General features: G+C 41.7%; 1 long non-coding RNA gene across 1 annotated transcript; it reads right to left on the bottom strand.

Annotated features, from left to right (window-relative positions):
- Positions 1 to 2330: 2330 nt before the first annotated feature.
- LOC123082890 (uncharacterized) lies at positions 2331 to 7376 on the bottom strand. The gene is made up of 4 exons (XR_006439143.1): positions 6907 to 7376; positions 6447 to 6689; positions 5821 to 5992; positions 2331 to 5721 (listed from the first exon to the last, which is right to left on the bottom strand). It is a non-coding gene; the product is annotated as an uncharacterized lncRNA (long non-coding RNA).
- Between the last annotated feature and the right edge of the window lie 11040 nt (positions 7377 to 18416).

Here is an 18416-nt window from a genome sequence, read left to right as displayed (position 1 = left end):
CGGACCTAGTGGGTGTACCGGGTGTGCCGTGGCACACCAAGAATTCCAGGAAGTTTTTTTACTACTAGATGACCCGTTGCGCCAATGGCGCAAAGGACGATAACAAGCCAAGTATTTTAAGAGTAGTGATAGGAAAATTCAGACACAGATCCTGCTGGTAGATGGATACTTAGTGATAATACATAATGTTTTTAGAAGCTTATGATGGCGCAAAGGCCGAGGGCAATCCAAGTTTTTAAACCATGCACGTTAGAATATTTAGGCACAAAAGGTACGAAGTTGTTACATTACAGTTCTAAGAAAAGCATGAAATGAGTAGCTCCATTGTGATGATGGCTCAAAAGGCGAATGAGTTTACGACAGCTCATTTACAGTACTGATGAACATTAGGTAGAATCATTGTTGCATGTGCCATTGGTACTGAAAATTACTTCATTGTCCAAGCAACTCTTCATGGTTGGCAAAAGTTATATCCATGGACAGTAGTAAAAACCACCAGGAAATAGAGGAGCATAATTTTGAAAAACATGGCACATGCCAGAGGCAATGGATGGTGCAATCCATCTTAGAAAAGGGCCAAAATAATATTACAGACGGGGAGAGGAGAGGTGGCAGCAAGGCTGAAAGAGTGTCGGCGAGGCAGGGCTACCCGTTGTGCCAAATGGCGCAAGGTCCCAGGTCAGACCCAGAGTTATTTGCAAAAAAGTACTTTCAAGTGATGCAATAATTTGTCCTTTGTAATGCTTAATAAGGCAATACTTTGTCCGTTGTAATGCTTAAAATAAGGAGAATGGTTCTTTTAAAATATGTAATATTTGACCTCTTTAACACATCTTAGATGACCCATTGTGCCAAAAGGCACAATGCCTCAATTCAAACCAGAAGTGTTTCAAAATGGTTTGTTTATCTTAGCTAAAATTAGGTAGCAACCACTTAGGATAACAATTCAAACCATTTCATATGAAAACTGAGGAGAGTTTTTCTTTAAAATTTATACTTAAGCATGCATAATTTGTTATCTTAATCCAGAAGCAAAGAGGCATAATTGTCGATATAGGATTAAAGTTTGGTTCTACCTTTGGGATTCCTTAAACTTTCAGTACACATAAACATAGACCCAATAAAATATTTCAAAATTGTCTTGCAAATGCAATCATCGATTCACAGCTTTTGAGTTGGTTTACAAAGAATAATTTGGATAGTAATAGACTGTACAATAAGACAGGAAATACATTTGTCAAAGCTTTATTGCCAAGTATAATTTACATAATGCTCAACTAATAGATCACTTGTTCTGACATACACACATAAGACAGATATATTATCATCTACCACGTCCTTGCTCAGGTCGGGGTTTCTTTTGAAAGAAGTGATGCATGCAGAACAAAAACTGGATCGCCGACATTGACGCCTTTCGAGGTGGGAAGTGGCATCGTGAAGAAACTCCTAAAGAGAAACAACATAGAGCAAATGGCCTGCTGAAGAGTTCAAATAGTTTCCTAAAATATAATTTAGACAACAAAGTAGCAAGAGAAATGTACAATAGTGGAAACCTGATGATGGGCTGAAATACATGCACTTTAACAACTAACGAGTGCAACAAAAACATGCTCAATAGAGTGAGGGACACAGCTGGAAAGAATAATTATGTGTAACATTACTAACTGATTTACTACCATAGAAGCATAAATAATAAGCGACCATATGTTTCAGGATGATTTCGCTCATAGAAACTGCATTTCTTATCCCTTTTCCATTTTACCTTAACTCAATTTCCATCCACAGTTACACGACCATATATCATAAAAAAAGATAATTTCAAGTGTAACTTTCAGCTCTATAGAGAATTCAACTACAAATGCATAGCTTATATAGAGAGCATGGATACATCACATGTGCAAACTTCAAATCAGCCATAAATGTATTAGAAACTATGCACAACGAACGAAAAAAAGGGAGTAGAACTTGCTGACATTCAAACTCTAAATGAGTTCTTATAGTATGTATTTATACCATGCAAGCCATGCTAACAACAACAACAACAACAACAACAACAAAGCCTTTAGTCCCAAACAAGTTGGGGTAGGCTAGAGGTGAAACCCATAAGATCTCGCAACCAACTCATGGCTCTGGCACATGGATAGCAAGCTTCCACGCACCCCTGTCCAAAGCTAGCTCTTTGGTGATGCAAGCCATGCCACCAAAATAAAATTAATTATGACACTTCAAATATTAAATCTATTAAAACAAATAGCGTTTGACATAAAGACAACTCAAATCAAAAGAAAGCAGGATAAAATCTTTCAAAGCATCCAGATGGTGTGCACAAAGACATCAATACAAAATGTGATATAACATATTAAGCAATTTTAGGTTCATTTATGTTATTCGAAGAAAAATGTCCTAGCCAAAGAGTAGTACCAGCAGAACAAACATTCTAGGCTTTTTTGGAACAAAGCAGTAAAGCGCACATGGCCAGAAGGCACAAGAACAAACAGCCAAAACACAGTACTGTTGTTCATACAGCCGCTATTGCTACAACAAAATGAGCAAAATTTCTTAATATTATTTCTCTTGTTGAAAAAACAGGATGTCTACATTATAGAATAAGATGAAACAATGATAAATTAGCTGTAGCCCAACTGAGCATAGAGATTCATGCATTAGGGGATAATGGGTTTCAGAGATATTGTGTGGTTTCCAGACCTGCAGGCAGCCGACAGCTTCTCCTGTTGTACTCCTTGGTGAATCCGGACCTTGGGTAGGTTGTCGATGGACGGCCTCCTCGATCTTCAAGAGGCAACTGCATTCACCTGCGTCCAGAGGCATGACACTGTCAGACAAATGCAACAGCGTGTAGGAACCAAAGGCATGTCAGGGAAAGTTCACCAGGACTTATGCTGTATTGTCAGCTAGAATGCTAGTCATATTGTAGTTCCTATTTCTAGTATTATCTAGCAACAAGTATTTTCCTATCATAAGTTAACATCTGCAGCGACTAAGTGATTGACTTCTCATCATTTAAATAAGTAAGTGACTTTCTACTAAGCAACAAAACTACAGCGTGGTGTTGTACCAACATGGGTTCTGGTACTGTGGTCAAAATGAATCAGCAAGTCTCTCCCAATCATGAGAAATCTCCCTTTGTCCAACATCATTACATTCATCAGGATCCTGTTTTCTTGAACAAGAAGGGTGGAAAGGCCCAAATGCACATACCAAAATTTGAGGAACTTACCAAGTTAGGAAAGCAATAGGCATACATGGCAGATAATCTATGGAATACTGAGGCAAGCAATAGGATGAACCTGTCTTTGGTGAAGATAACTTAGCTATATCATTTATGCTGCCAACCTAAAGAACATGCTCTGCTCAGTGAGAGATCCATTAATTAAAAAAAAGGGAGGAGGAAGCAGAGCACATGACACAAGCTTGCATATATACAGAGAGAGGGATTGGGTGAAGCTCATCTTGGTGTGTTGGCATGAGACGTGTTTATTGTTGCTTCACAAGTGCACCGCCGGCCGCCTCTCCAGGCTGCTACTCCGTGCAAGATCACCAGTACCACAACAATAGAAGAGGGCTTTGACCACCTACCTGAGTGTGCAAGCCTCCATCTTAAGCCATGTATATCTGATTTCTTTTCACACACATACAGGTAATAGTTTTGAAATGATAGAAATACAGTGAATGGATCGAAAGAAACATTAATATGGCTATTGCCTAAATAGCTCGGTGGCAGCATTTGACCAAAGATGAATAGGTGTTAGGAGAAATTTACCTCGCCGTCCACGAGATTGAAGCCGATGGTGTCTACGGCAACCTGGTTTGGTGAGAAGCCACCTGTGGAACCGAACTTTCCAATCCCTTGATTGCCAGGACATTAGCACAAAGTATAAGAAACTCGAATTAATAACAAGCGCACAGACACATACTGATTTAGAAAAACTGTTGATGGAAGTTTAACTGGTTATTACATAGCAGATTCAAATAGAATACGCAACATAAAAAGTGGCTTAAGCAAGTACAGCATATATTTATTCATCATTGATTGCAATCTGTGTTGATAGCAACATTGATCATGATAGAGGAAGGCAAGGTACGCCACACCGTCTAAGCACTATTAGCCCCTATGGCGGGTGCACGTCGGCAGGGCTCATCTAATAGTAGTTGTTGTACTCACCATCCATATCATCAGCAGAATATCCATTTTGTGTTGAACTGGACTCAACATAATATGGATATGTGCCTTACTTTTGTAAGGAGAGACAGACTGCATCAGTAAGTTGCTGCAGTTTTGCTATAGCATCATAAACCTCTGTAAGAGTCTTTTTAAGGTTATACGTGTTCATTGAAACAGCAGGGTCTAGCGCAGCTCCAGCAACTTGCTGAACTTGGTTAGACATGACACGAACTCCTTCCAAGTAGCCTGACAATTCCTTACTTAATTAAATATCAAACGACTGGCATTTAGAAGCGTGCTATATTAAGGGACAACCAATATCGGAAGAATTCACAAAATTATCAAAAGAAACAACCAGGAACATGAAACAACTGGTAGACAGACGCTATATTCAAAAAACTAAGAGCTGTCACATGACCAAGTACATCACGCGTAAGATAACAGAAGAGGTGCAGCCTCACAATAGAACAATCACACAAAGGGCCGGAAATACACATCTGGAATTGCTCTTTCAGTTAACACGTACAATGTATCAAAGATTTAACATGACATGCCTTATTTTTCTCTCATGTAAATGGAAGGAAGAAACACTCATGTATGTATGGAGATACAACTGAAGTGAAGCTACCAAGGAAATCTTACTTTTAAAGCGGATGGCCTATTTATCAGAATAGAAGTGCATCTATGCAGGATTGACAGGAATATATAACCATTTTTTATGTAAAATATGAGCTTTGATTGTTGAAAAAACAGTGCAATTGGTAATGAATAGTAGAACTGGGCCACGACACAATGTATCGCTTGTTAATTTGCCATGTATGATTTCACGCTATTTGTTACTGACTGAAACTGATCTTCACTCTTTTATTTTTTTTAGACTGATCCTCAGTGACAAAGATATGCATATCACTAAGCAAACTTGACTTCACTTAAGAAACTTATATTTGCATCGTCTGAGCAAGTTAGAGAATAGAGAGTACTTCCATGACAAACCTAATCAAAATATATAGTAGACATCATATAACTATTATCAAGATGAGAGCTTCAACGAAATGCCTTGCCATCTTAGCTGCTTCAGTATAGAGAACTTAAGAAATAATCGAAAGAACCCAGCTGGCACCAATTAAGATATCAACCTGCAGCCTAGCATTACGACCAAAGAGAATGGAGCTGATGATCCTATGAATGGAAACTTACCTGGAATATTTTATTTATCTACGCTATTGATTTTGTGTGTTTCAAATAAGGCAAATTTAGAGGAACCAAGAATCTGACTTGTAGAGAATAGACTTGGATACATTCAGAATGATTCAGATGTGAAAAAAAAAACGACATCAAAAGCTTCATTTCAAATGTAATACCCGTATACCTGGAGCTACCAAAAAAGCCTATTTTTTCAGCAAACCACACCCCTCGCAGGCCACAGCCAAGGTAACCACTGGTTCTGCAAGCCTCCATGGCAATCATCTAATTGTCCGCAGCTGCTATTCCTCCCGGAGCATAAACTAATAAAACTTCTAGTCCTGATCTCCATAACTCTAGCAAAAGTGTACACTAAGCATTGTTCAGAAAAATGAAGAGGGATTCATGCTTCTGTGATGTGAATATGAAATGGAACAAATAAAACAGTGAATCACCTCTTTGTGATCAATAAGTTTCTTGTTGAAAACCATTCACAGCTGAATTTTCAGATTGGAAGCCATGGCACTCCAAATCCTAGCATGTTTCCCCAAAGTACTTACGCACTTAGTATGCATGATAGCAAACGATTCTGAACAATTCCAAAGCAACTGACGCCTGCAGAAGAGCCTGGAATAAGGGTCAGACAAGAAAAGGTAGTCAGCCGTACAATTCTATGATAGCAGCATAATTGAAGGCAGCTATTTGTATTTATTAATATTGAAAGAAGCAAAAATTTCTCAATTGACTCAATAAAGAACAACACACCTGAAACACAGTAGGCATACCAATAAAATCCAGCCACATATATTTGCGCACACTTAGACATTCTCACATGTAAAAAAAGTAGGCAAATTCTACAGCCTATATCACAAACATAAATACTTATATAGGATGAAACTGAAACCATTCATGTTTCCTTTGGGCTGAATCAAGCCTATTCATGGGCAAATTACATTATATTTTCACCAAATATCACAATTTAAAAGTCCCTTACATCCTAAAATGAAGTCAAACGATGGGAACTCAACACTATTGGAGATGATGGTAAGATAAAAAAAGACATGAGTAGCACAACAAGCACCTGTTCCATAAGGCGAGCAAACCCCCAAGAATCTCTCTTCCTCATGCTTGTCTCCTTCCTCATCCTGCCTGTCTCCTCTCCTCCTACTCCAGCTGGCCAAGACAACAAATCCAAGCATCAAAGTTGGAAACTAAAAAGAAAGGAGACTGTAGGGAAGATGCCACCATGAGAACCAAATCGAACAAGAATATCTCCCGCTGCTGCTGGTCTCCTTCCTCCTCATCCGCGGCTCCTCCTATCCTGCTGGCCAAAACAACAAATCAAAGCATCAAAATTAGAAACTGAAAAAAAGACGGTAGGAAAGATATCACCAAGACTCCAAGAGAACCAAAATCAAATAGCCATACACTTTTTTTAGCAAGCACCATACTAAACCATGGTGGGAGAGATTGTAGGAGGAGGAGCAGCGAGGGACAAAAGAGGGCTGGGGGAGGAGAAAAGGGAGAGGAGGAGGGCTCACCCAAAGGACTTGCAGGCGACGTTCGGGAACGGCGCCCGAAGCCTGGAGTTCGTGGGGCCTCGGTGTAGGGGAACGCATCAGAAAACAAAAAATTTCCAACCTATGCACCAGCCCAGAACCACTATGGAGACTGCATACATGGTTTGATCTTTTTCGTTACTGACTCGTAGCGCAGCAGGAAGTAGAGTCGATGACGAACGGCGGTGCAGATCCCCGGAGCTAGGATTTACAACCTCCCAACCGCGAGGATGTATACCCTCATCTGCTCCTCAGACAACCCTCCGGGAGGCGGTTGAACGGCCCCCCTGACGGTGTCGCGGACAGCCCTTCGGGAGGACCTTCGAAACTCGAACGGTCACTCAGACAGCCCTTCGGGAGGACCTTCGAAGCTTGGACGGTCACATGGACAGCCCTTCGGGAGGCACTCATGAACTAAGATCGAAACTACGATCTCTCTACAGAGTTGCACTCATACGGTGTCATCTATCCGGCAGGGCTTCGCCGTCCAGAACTAGTTTCTGTCGGAACCCAGACAGCCTTACGACTCTACGAAACTCTTTTCGTGGGAGGGAGAGAAGAAGCCAGATAATGCATGGCATGTGTATGAGAGCAAGGGATGAGGTTTGGACAGCCCCCTCACCTCCTATTTATAGGGAAACCAAGGGGTAGGATGGGTATTCTGAAATAACAAAAGTGCCCCCACTTTATGTCACACACAAAGGGTATAAAAGGCATAAAGGGATGACAAGTGGAGCCCCATGGAGGAGCTGCACCCTCCAACGTCCCACCTTCATGGGGCCCCCCCAAAGGGGGTTCCTTGATCCCCAAGTCCTTCTAGAAGCCTTTTGGGAAAAGCCCCAAAAGGTGGCTTCCCATAAAATATCCCAAAAAGCACTTTCACTATTCACGACGACATTTTTCAGCGTCCGTTCGAACTGAAAATATTTATGTGGGCTTAGAACATTTCCAGTACCCACCATAATAATTTTCAGCGCGTTCCGAAACAATTCCGGTTTTAGTGATTTTCATCTGCGAAACGCATCTGAAGTGGCTCCGGCAACTCCGGAACATTTCCGGTTTTTATCTCAGAAAATTCCAAAAAGCTTCCAGAATGATTCTGGCACCCTCCAATAATTATCAGGCATTTGCCAAGACCAATTTGACTTAATGGTATATCCCGAAACAACTTTTTGGTATCATCGAAACTCATCCGATGACCTCTCTCTGCGGTACGATTCCGCTGTCCGAAACTTTTTCGGTGATTTTCTCTCAGACCTCCTGTCTAGTATTCAGCAGATAGATGACCCTTAAGCGTGTGACCCTATAGGTTCGGTGAAGTATAGACATGACCCGGAACCCCTTCCGATCAATGATCAACATCGGAGCCGTGGACACCCATATTGACCCCTATACCCACACAAATGAATATTCGAGTGAACCTCCAGTTGCTATGTGCTATTCCTGTTGCTTCGCGATATGTTACAAAGACCCGAGGTGAGATTTACTTGCATCCCCGTGGATCAACAATTTGTCCACTATGCCAGTTACCTCGTTACTGGTTTTGTTCTCTTTTCTCGTTTCCGTGTTCCGGCATCCCTGTGATCAAATCACACTGTGTCTAGCCAGACGATGATGGATACCATAACACCGAGAGGGCCCGAGAATATCTCTCCATTATCGGAGGAGCAAATCCCAATCTTGAGCTATCAAGTTACTTGACACACTTTTCCATGAACCCGTAAGCCGCCGTAATAGCCACCCATTTACGGATGACGTTTAACAAACCCCAAAGTTCATGAAGCAAGCATGAAGAAACTCGATACTCTCATGGTCTAAGGAATCATGCAAACGTTAACCATCTCTGTGTTATTTACCATTAACTTGTGATGAATGAATCTCATAGCATAACATCAAACCGGGTCGATTCAACACAAATGTTCTCTTAACATTGTGCCCTCAAAATTGCTGGCATAGACATGCCCATGATCAGGAAAACGGAACCATCATGCAACACTTGAGCTAGTCTTAGAGGCCAAACTAGGAATACTTCTTACCGTTTATTATTCCACACGTGCATATGAGTCTTCCTCCGAGCCTCGTGGATATTGCAGACTCGAGAATCATTGCAGTTATAGCATGGAACATAAACATAATTATGAACTCAGAGATAAATAATATCATTTATTATTGCCTCTAGGGCATATCTCCTACAGACTCCCACTTGCACTAGAGTCAATAATCTAGTTAATGCTAATGCACTTTACACCTATGGCATGCCGGTGTAAAAAATGCTTCGCATGTGGTATAGCCTGATGTCCATCAGATCTGACAACTTCAGCTCCGTGTCTATCTCTGCATATCCTCGCGTTTTCACGCTTTCACAAAATTCATATTTTGTGCGGACTTGGCTTTGTATAAATGTTAATCACAGGTTGAACCTGGATTCCTCAGACTGAGTTATGGAGAAACTACCTACAGTAGTGTCCCATTGACAAAAGCCATCTTGGAACCATACTAAGTTCATGAATGAACTATATGATTCAACATCTTGTTTGTCGCTTCTAAAGCGTCAACATACTTAGTCATTTGTTATAGAATTCGCCACAGTATCCTGTTGGGAACAATTTCCAACTACCGTGCCACCATATTGTGTATTACACAAAACCCTTAACTTAAATCGAAAATCGCATGGAGAAAAGATGAAGACTGTATCGATGTAACATTTTACAACGAACTCTTCATGATCTCCGCTTGCGAGAAAACATATCATCAGTACTTACTCTAGTACTCAATGACATCTTTCACTGTTGTCCCATGATCAGTACTTTGATCACTTTAGTATCCATATCGCAACATCTTGGGAGTATTGGACATATCTGGGTTTTTCACATACCATGGAATACATGATTAATCCAAACACATAAGTGTGTGGAATCTCCATCATGTATTTTGCTCATCAGTGTTTTGGGACACTGATTCTTGCAAAAACTCTTTCCATGTGACTTCGGCAAGAATCACTCCTTGTCGTTCTTAGTGCTAAACGGTTTTAGCATCTTGTCAATATGTATTTATTGCTTAGCCCTATTAGGTAAATCTATCTCCATAGATCATTATGCCTAATATTGAGGCTATTTAGCCTAAGCACTTCATCAAAAAACTATTTTCAAATGAAGTCCTAATTCGTGTCAAGAAATTTATTTCCAATTAACAATGTGTCAAGCACACAAGATTTTTAGAAATATTATTACGCTCCCACTTACTTTCTTGAATTACAAGCATCTTCGTTACCCATTGATGAAGTCAAATCCCTTTGACCATTTCATCAAAGCACGAAGATTCCAACTCCATTTTGCTCTTTTCTGTCCATCGCTGGAACTCTGAAGTTTGCACCCTTTCTAGCATCCTCTGGATAACAAAATGCCTTGGACTGTAACACATGCAAGTCCTTGGTTTCATTTCCATCAGATGGAAATCCTATTGTCATCCATGTTTCATATCTCATGATTGAAATATGTATTAATTGCTAGTTCAACCCGAACCGACTTTAAGCATCGCTACGATGAAAACAACCTCACCGTAGTCAACTCTTGAACTTGTTATTTCAACAAGTCGAGCTTTATGGATAAAACATTTTTATCCGTATAGGTTTTAAGTTCCATAAATATTCGTTAGACTCTAAGTCTTCCGAAAGGTGTATCAAGGTTTTAATCTTGAATCACTTATATGGAAACTAACTCGGGTTGTATTGGCATTTAGCCAATTCCGGAGTCAGGGCCCATCAACGCTTCCTTGTGTATCGTAGGTATAATGTTGTCTAACAACAATATCTCGTTTGCGCACCTGAGAGGTTTGCACGAGCCTTGCCTACATGGTTCAGCTGCAAGTTCGACCGAAGTTCATACATTTTATTGTAGAGACTTCCGTATCAATCGCAGTAGGAAACTCTGGAATTACTTCCAAGGTCTCTTTCCTTTGATCTGATGACGAAGATACTGTTTATCTCGTCGAGTTGCACTATTCTCCCACTCACCTTTTTGAAAGAACAATTTTCTTCAAAATCACACCGTTCTTTATGGCAAAACTTCTTGCCTCAGTATTGTGGTGAGGGAATACCCAATAATTTGGATAACCTACAAAGTAGCACTTGTCTGATTTGGAATAGGTTTGTAACCTTTTACACAAGCCCAATATTCCAAATGTTAAGAAAAGATATAACATGGTTGGGCGTACCATACCATGCCATCATTTCAACAGACCCGATGGAGCTCTTTTCAGTGTAAAAGCCGCAGTCTCTAAAGCATTACTCTTTAAAAGTGATAATGGCAAATTTATTTATGTCATCTTTGATCTTACCATGTCATAAATGGTTTGATTACATCTTCACAGACATTCCACTCATAGTGGTGTTCCGGGAGGTGTAAGTTATGAAACTCTTTTCACAACTCATCAGACATTCGCTAAACATGTAACTCAAATATTCCTTTGTGCAATCAAATTGCAGAAACATAATTTTCTTGTTACAATAACTTCTACTTCATTTTTGAAAACCTTTCGAATGATTTCAAAAGATCCAGACTTACGTCTCATCAAGTAAATATCCATATATCTACTTGAGTCATTTCAGAAGATAAATAAATCCACCACTTGCAACAACATTTATTGAACTACACACATCAAAATGTATGATCACCAATAAGTTTGTTGCTCGTTCCTTATGGCCTGTGAACGGTATTTCAGTCACTTCACTTTTCGGAGGAAAGTTGCAAGTGTCAGATGATTCAAAATCAAACGACTTCAAAATCCATCATAATGGAATTTTTCCATGCGGGTTTCTCCAATGTGACCAAATGTAGTGCCACACATGTGTGGTATTCTCATAGTCTCGCGACATTTAGCGTCAGCGTTATGGATGTATCATATTACCATCAATATTCATAACATACATCCCATCTTGGATGGAAGCATGGCCCTTCATGTTATTCATAATACTTAACAACAATTGTTGGTTTTATGAACAACTCTTTTGCAACAAAGATTGTGCAATGGGCTAGAGTGTATGAAACTCTAAAAGAATTATGAAAGTAAACCCAGAGGTATTTTATTATTATCAATATTCATAACATACATCTCATTCATAATGAAAGTATGGCCCTTGTGTTATTCATAACATCGAACATAAAAAGTTCTCTTATGAACAACCTTCTTGCAAGATACCTGATGCAATGGGCTAGAGTTTGTAAAACTCTAAATGAATTATGAAAATAAATATAGACGGCAATACACTGATGGAAGGTATAGTAACATTTACTATGTTCCCTGTGTATACCTTAACCTCATTTCTGGCTAGTCTTTTTAGGCCATAGTAGCTCTTACATTGATTCGCAACAGAATGCAATCAAGCGGGTATCTTTGTGATTAACTCACAATACCCAAGAATTAGTGATTAACAGGTTTAACCATAATTCCCAAGAACTATATCTTTGACCAGCCTACTTATACATCAAAAACTTGTATGACATTCATACATGAGCTGGATATTCCAGTCATCTTTCTTTCTGCCTTTATACTTCTAACAGTTTAACTTTTAGTATTTCTCCTACTCGCAAAAGAAGCACCCAACTTAAGAGTGGCGTTAGCCCCGGACTTCCTAGGCGTGTAAGTCACACTAACACCCTTTGGACACTTCCTTTCTATTTAAGTTGTTGTTTTATTCACCTTTCATCATATGACAGGCGTTCTTCTGGATCCCTCTCTTATCAGTCTAATGCATAGTAAACACTTTACTAATAATTTGCAATCAAACATTGCCTTGGATATTTCATATCTTTCAGCCTTTGTTTGTATCTGAAAATTAATTTTCAGTTCCATGAATATCACATAACTATCCCAAACTTTCGAAGTTCGAGTTTCATGGAAGGAAACATATTGCACTTGACCGCAACGGAATTCTAGCTTTTGGATCGAAGGACGAGAGTCTCATCATCCATTGCTTTTACCGGGAGTATACGGAAAGCATGCGATAGGATAAAGTCCTTCTCGGCACTTTTGAGAACAATCCTCACATTACGTTACCAATCATAAAGTTTTAACCAGATATTTAACAGCTATTCAATTTTAACAGGGAAGGTGGAAACGTGAGCCATTATTCTACAACTATTTTGCAAGAAACACTTAGACAGTGTTCATAATTAGTTGCACTGAGAATTAAACATGTTAATTCAACAGTGCACTCCCACTCAAATCAATATCTCTCATAATTAATTTTGAGTGATACAAGATCCAGACTTCAACTCATCGCCATAGAATCATCATCTCATAACGGGAATTTTAATCGGTAGGCCAACTTGTCGATCACATCTCTATGTGACTCTTGCTCATCTTTCGATGCGTGTGTTCCAAGCTCAGGACGATCCTACCATGAACGTCAAGACAACCAAGTGATCTTGCTGCGAGGTCTGACCTCACCCGCTTCACACTTCTCTAATCGTTCGTACCCATGCATCCATGGCGCACCCCGAAAACATAGGTGCCGTGACGATGCTACACTTGGGAGAACACTAACTACTTGATATTTTAGTGAGAGATCACCCTAATAAAAAGCTACTGCCGCGCAATCAAGAAGGGTGCATCATAAGGGATAAACATCTCATGCAATTCATAATAGCATGATATGGTATAGCCCTTTCTGACGGAGAAGTATTTCATTTCTTCGTCTTCGGCATTCGCGTCGGTGTTCACCTTCGTGAAGATTGCCACCACCTTGTTGGTGCACCAGATAATATCGCATCTCCATAGCGGATAAAATAAATGCATTACTTAAGGTTGACATGCAGGTCATTAAAGTGCAATCATATGGCTCCAGCCATCATGCCGAATCATGACACACAAGTCATGTTAATTACATTATATAGTCATCTCATACATAATCAAATTGAATATGAGCATTGCTATACCACATCACATGCACATCCAAACCCTCCTGCAAAACCAAGTTAGACGTTTCTAATCGGTTCATGCAAAAACTTGTTTTCGTGGCTTCTAAGGTTTTGACTTAAACCGCAGCTACCATCTTTTTATCATCAAGTATGATTATTCAAGTTGATAGATTAACATCTCAGGGTGTATGAAACACGAGATAATTAAATCTTGAGACCCATACTAAACTTCGTCATACGCATGACCCCCGTGCAGATCATATCTGCAATGCCCTTTCATCTGCGAATTTCATCTTTCTTTTGACTACGGCAGAACCCAAAGAACTGATAGCACTTCCATGATCAATCAAGATCAGGATTGCCAGAACTTTGTCAAATTCCACCATGCTGTATCGAGATTGAGCAAACGCAATTCTAGGGAAGCAACATGAACGTCGGGTAATAGATTTCATCTGTCACCCGCATAAATAATTTTCAGCAATAGATCTCATCTACTCCAAAATTATATTATGCAACACCCATACATCTCCATGTATTCTAGATCATAACCTGCATCTAAGCATAGCACGACTCTTGATGCCACTGTAGGGGAACGCAGCAGAAAACAAAAAAATTCCAACCTACGCACCAGCCCAGGACCACTATGGAGACTGCATACATGGTTTGATCTTTTTCGTTACCGACTCGTAGCGCAGCGGGAAGTAGAGTCGATGACGAACGGCGATGCAGATCCCCGGAGCTAGGATTTACAACCTCCCAACCGCGAGGATGTATACCCTCATCTGCTCCTTAGACAACCCTCCGAGAGGCGGTTGAACGGCCCCCCCGACGGTGTCGGGGACAGCCCTTCGGGAGGACCTTCGAAACTCGGACAGTCACATGGACAGCCCTTCGGGAGGCACTCACGAACTAAGATCGAAACTACGATCTCTCTACAGAGTTGCACACATATGGTGTCATCTATCCGGCAGGGCTTCACCGTCCAGAACTAGTTCCTGCCGGAACCCAGACAGCCTTACGGCTCTACAAAACTCTTTTTGTGGGAGGGAGAGAAGAAGCCAGATAATGCATGGCATGTGTATGAGAGCAAGGGATGAGGTTTGGACAGCCCCCTCACCTCCTATTTATAGGGAAACCAAGGGGTAGGATGGGTATTCTGAAATAACAAAAGTGCCCCCACTTTATGTCACACACAAAGGGTATAAAAGGCATAAAGGGATGACAAGTGGAGCCCCATGGAGGAGCTGCACCCTCCAACGTCCCACCTTCATGGGGCCCCCCCAAAGGGGGTTCCTTGATCCCCAAGTCCTTCTAGAAGCCTTTTGGGAAAAGCCCCAAGAGGTGGCTTTCCATAAAATATCCCAAAAAGCACTTTCACTATTCACGACGACATTTTTCAACGTCCGTTCGAACTGAAAATATTTATGTGGGCTTAGAACATTTCCAGTACCCACCATAATATTTTTAACGCGTTCCGAAAGAATTCTGGTTTTAGTGATTTTCATCTGCGAAACGCATCTGAAGTGGCTCCGACAGCTCCGGAACATTTTCGGTTTTTATCTCAGAAAATTCCAAAAAGCTTCCAGAATGATTCTGGCACCCTCCAAGAATGATCAGGCATTTGCCAAGACCAATTTGACTTAATGGTATATCCCGAAACAACTTTTCGGTATCATCGAAACTCATCCGATGACCTCTCTCTGCGGTACGATTCCGCTGTCCGAAACTTTTCCGGTGTTCGAAACTTTTTCGGTGATTTTCTCTCAGACCTCCTGTCTAGTATTCAGCAGATAGATGACCCTTAAGCGTGTGACCCTATAGGTTCGGTGAAGTATAGACATGACCCGGAACCCCTTCCGATCAATGATCAACATTGGAGCCGTGGACACCCATATTGACCCCTATACCCACACGAATGAATATTCGAGTGAACCTCCAGTTGCTGTGTGCTATTCCTGTTGCTTCGCGATATGTTACAAAGACCCGAGGTGAGATTTACTTGCATCCCCGTGTATCAACAATTTGTCCACTATGCCAGTTACCTCGTTACTGGTTTTGTTCTCTTTTCTTGTTTCCGTGTTCCGGCATCCCTGTGATCAAATCACACTGTGTCTGGCCAGACGATGATGGATACCGTAACACCGAGAGGGCCCGAAAATATCTCTCCATTGTTGGAGGAGCAAATCCCAATCTTGAGCTATCAAGTTACTTGACACACTTTTCCATGAACCCGTAAGCCGCCGTAATAGCCACCCATTTACGGATGACGTTTAACAAACCCCAAAGTTCATGAAGCAAGCATGAAGAAACTCGATACTCTCATGGTCTAAGGAATCATGCAAACGTTAACCATCTCCGTGTTATTTACCATTAACTTGTGATGAATGAATCTCATAGCATAACATCAAACTGGGTCGATTCAACACAAATGTTCTCTTAACATTGTGCCCTCAAAATTGCTGGCATAGACATGCCCATGATTAGGAAAACGGAACCATCATGCAACACTTGAGCTAGTCTTAGAGGCCAAACTAGGAATACTTCTTACCGTTTATTATTCCACATGTGCATATGAGTCTTCCTTTGAGCCTCGTGGATATTGCAGACTCGAGAATCATTGCAAGTATAACATGGAACGTAAACATAATTATGAACTCAGAGATAAATAATATCATTTATTATTGCCTCTAGGGCATATCTCCTACACTCGGATGCTTCACAAGACGGCGGATCCGATGAAGCTCAGGGCAGAGGCTGCCATCTACGTCTCCCTGGACCACCAAGGCCTCTTGTCTTTCCTCTCTCTTTCTCCCTCCTCTCCTTCCTTTTCTCTCTCCCTCTCATCTTCTCTCTCCCGCCGTCACCGTCGTCTCCTTTTGCCTGCAGGTAGTCGCCGCCGCCGGAGAGAAAAGTGAAGGGCAGGAGGCAGCGCGGTGGAGAGCAGGGGAGGAGGGGAGCGGGGCTCGAGGACGGATTGGCTGAGGAGGGGAGCGGGGATCGAGGCGAGCAGGACTGGTTGCTAGGTTTTCACCACGATCCACCCCACGCCTCCCTCTTCTCTCACCCAAGAGGCACACACAGACAGGCACAACAGAGATGGGTCTGCGAGGAAAGGATCCCCACATGTCATCGGCTATAGCACGAAATAGCAATGTCTATAGAAACAGCCGGCTGGATTTTTGACATCCCAAGTAAAACTGCCAGCGAGGTAGATCGTGCGAGCCGGAATGACCGTGCGATGGGATGCCTCCAGATGAGCGGGTAGTCTACCAGGGTTTATATTTTCAACTATGTATATACTCTGCAAATTTGCGGAAGGCTCAACAATTGAAATGGATTCACAGGCCAACCCAACATTCCACCTTTACTCTCCTCTCGACCTCTCCATGAAGCCAACACGATCCCCTAAAAAAGTCATACAGGAGTGAGAGACCTAACTAGACAGCCGCCATTCCTGATCGTCGATTGAGATCGACCGTCGGCGGTTCTTCATCTCCATGTCGTCCGCCCGCCGCTCCCAACGCCGTAGTCGTGCTGCCGTCCCTCCCCTTCCTCCCGTGGCTAGCCCGCGCCCCACTCCCGCACCCCTGCCCCCTGGTCCGCCCGGATGCTCCCCTCTCCGTGGCGGCACGGCCTGCCCACTCCCCTTGTTGCGAGCCATTGTGGGACGTTGGCCAGCTCTAACCTCCACCCTGAGGCCCCAAGGTATCCATCCATTCACCACTTCAGGAAGAAAGCAAGGTATAGAACCGACCAGACATCTTTAACGGCGCATTTTTATGCACTTGGGTGGAAACACAAGATCTCTGATCTGGCTATGTCAATGTGCGCCTGCGTCGTGTCCTTGCTAAAGGTGGTAAATTGAAGCTTTGCTTTGGGGATAAGAATCCGATGTTCAACTTTGTGGTGGACTCGCCATCATTGGTGCACGTGCGGTGATTTCTTCTTGAAGGCGTAGCCTAGGAGTTGTGCATTTTTCATTTTTGATGTGCCTTGTAACATAGGGTTAGTGGATATCTGGGGAGTTACTGTCGCGAGGTATACGGCTTTAGGGTTTGTTTTCCACTTTATTTCCGAGGCGAGGTTGTTCGGCTGCTGAATTTTGCCTTGGTCCATGCGTTCCGATGGGGGGGGGGGGGCTAAAAAACCCGGACGGAGGTAGTATATGGATGCATGCATTGTTTTGATGCAGAGGCGGGGGTTATCCTCCTTTTCAAAAAATAGAACCAACCAGAAAATTAATCCCAAGTCTACCAAACTAATTTATTGCTTATTGCAAGGCAGCATTGTGGACTTTGATTACTACTTAGTGCAAGACAATGTGAACCGATCAGATAGTAGAACTGCATACTGCTTAGTGCAAAACAACAACTAATTTTCAATATAAAAGTCCACAATGGTAAGTATTCCATCCATTGAATTGATGCAAGACAACAATGTAGCCACATGTTCACTGCTTGGTGCTTATATAAAACTGATTGATGTCATTGAATTGTGGAATTGCTTCATGTCTTATACAGAATTGATGACATTGCACATTGCTTATATACAATTGATGTCATATTGTTGAAAGAG

Source organism: Triticum aestivum, chromosome 4A, assembly GCF_018294505.1.
Source record: "Triticum aestivum cultivar Chinese Spring chromosome 4A, IWGSC CS RefSeq v2.1, whole genome shotgun sequence".
Taxonomy (NCBI): Eukaryota; Viridiplantae; Streptophyta; class Magnoliopsida; order Poales; family Poaceae; genus Triticum; species Triticum aestivum.
This window is presented reverse-complemented; position numbering and strand designations above follow the sequence as displayed.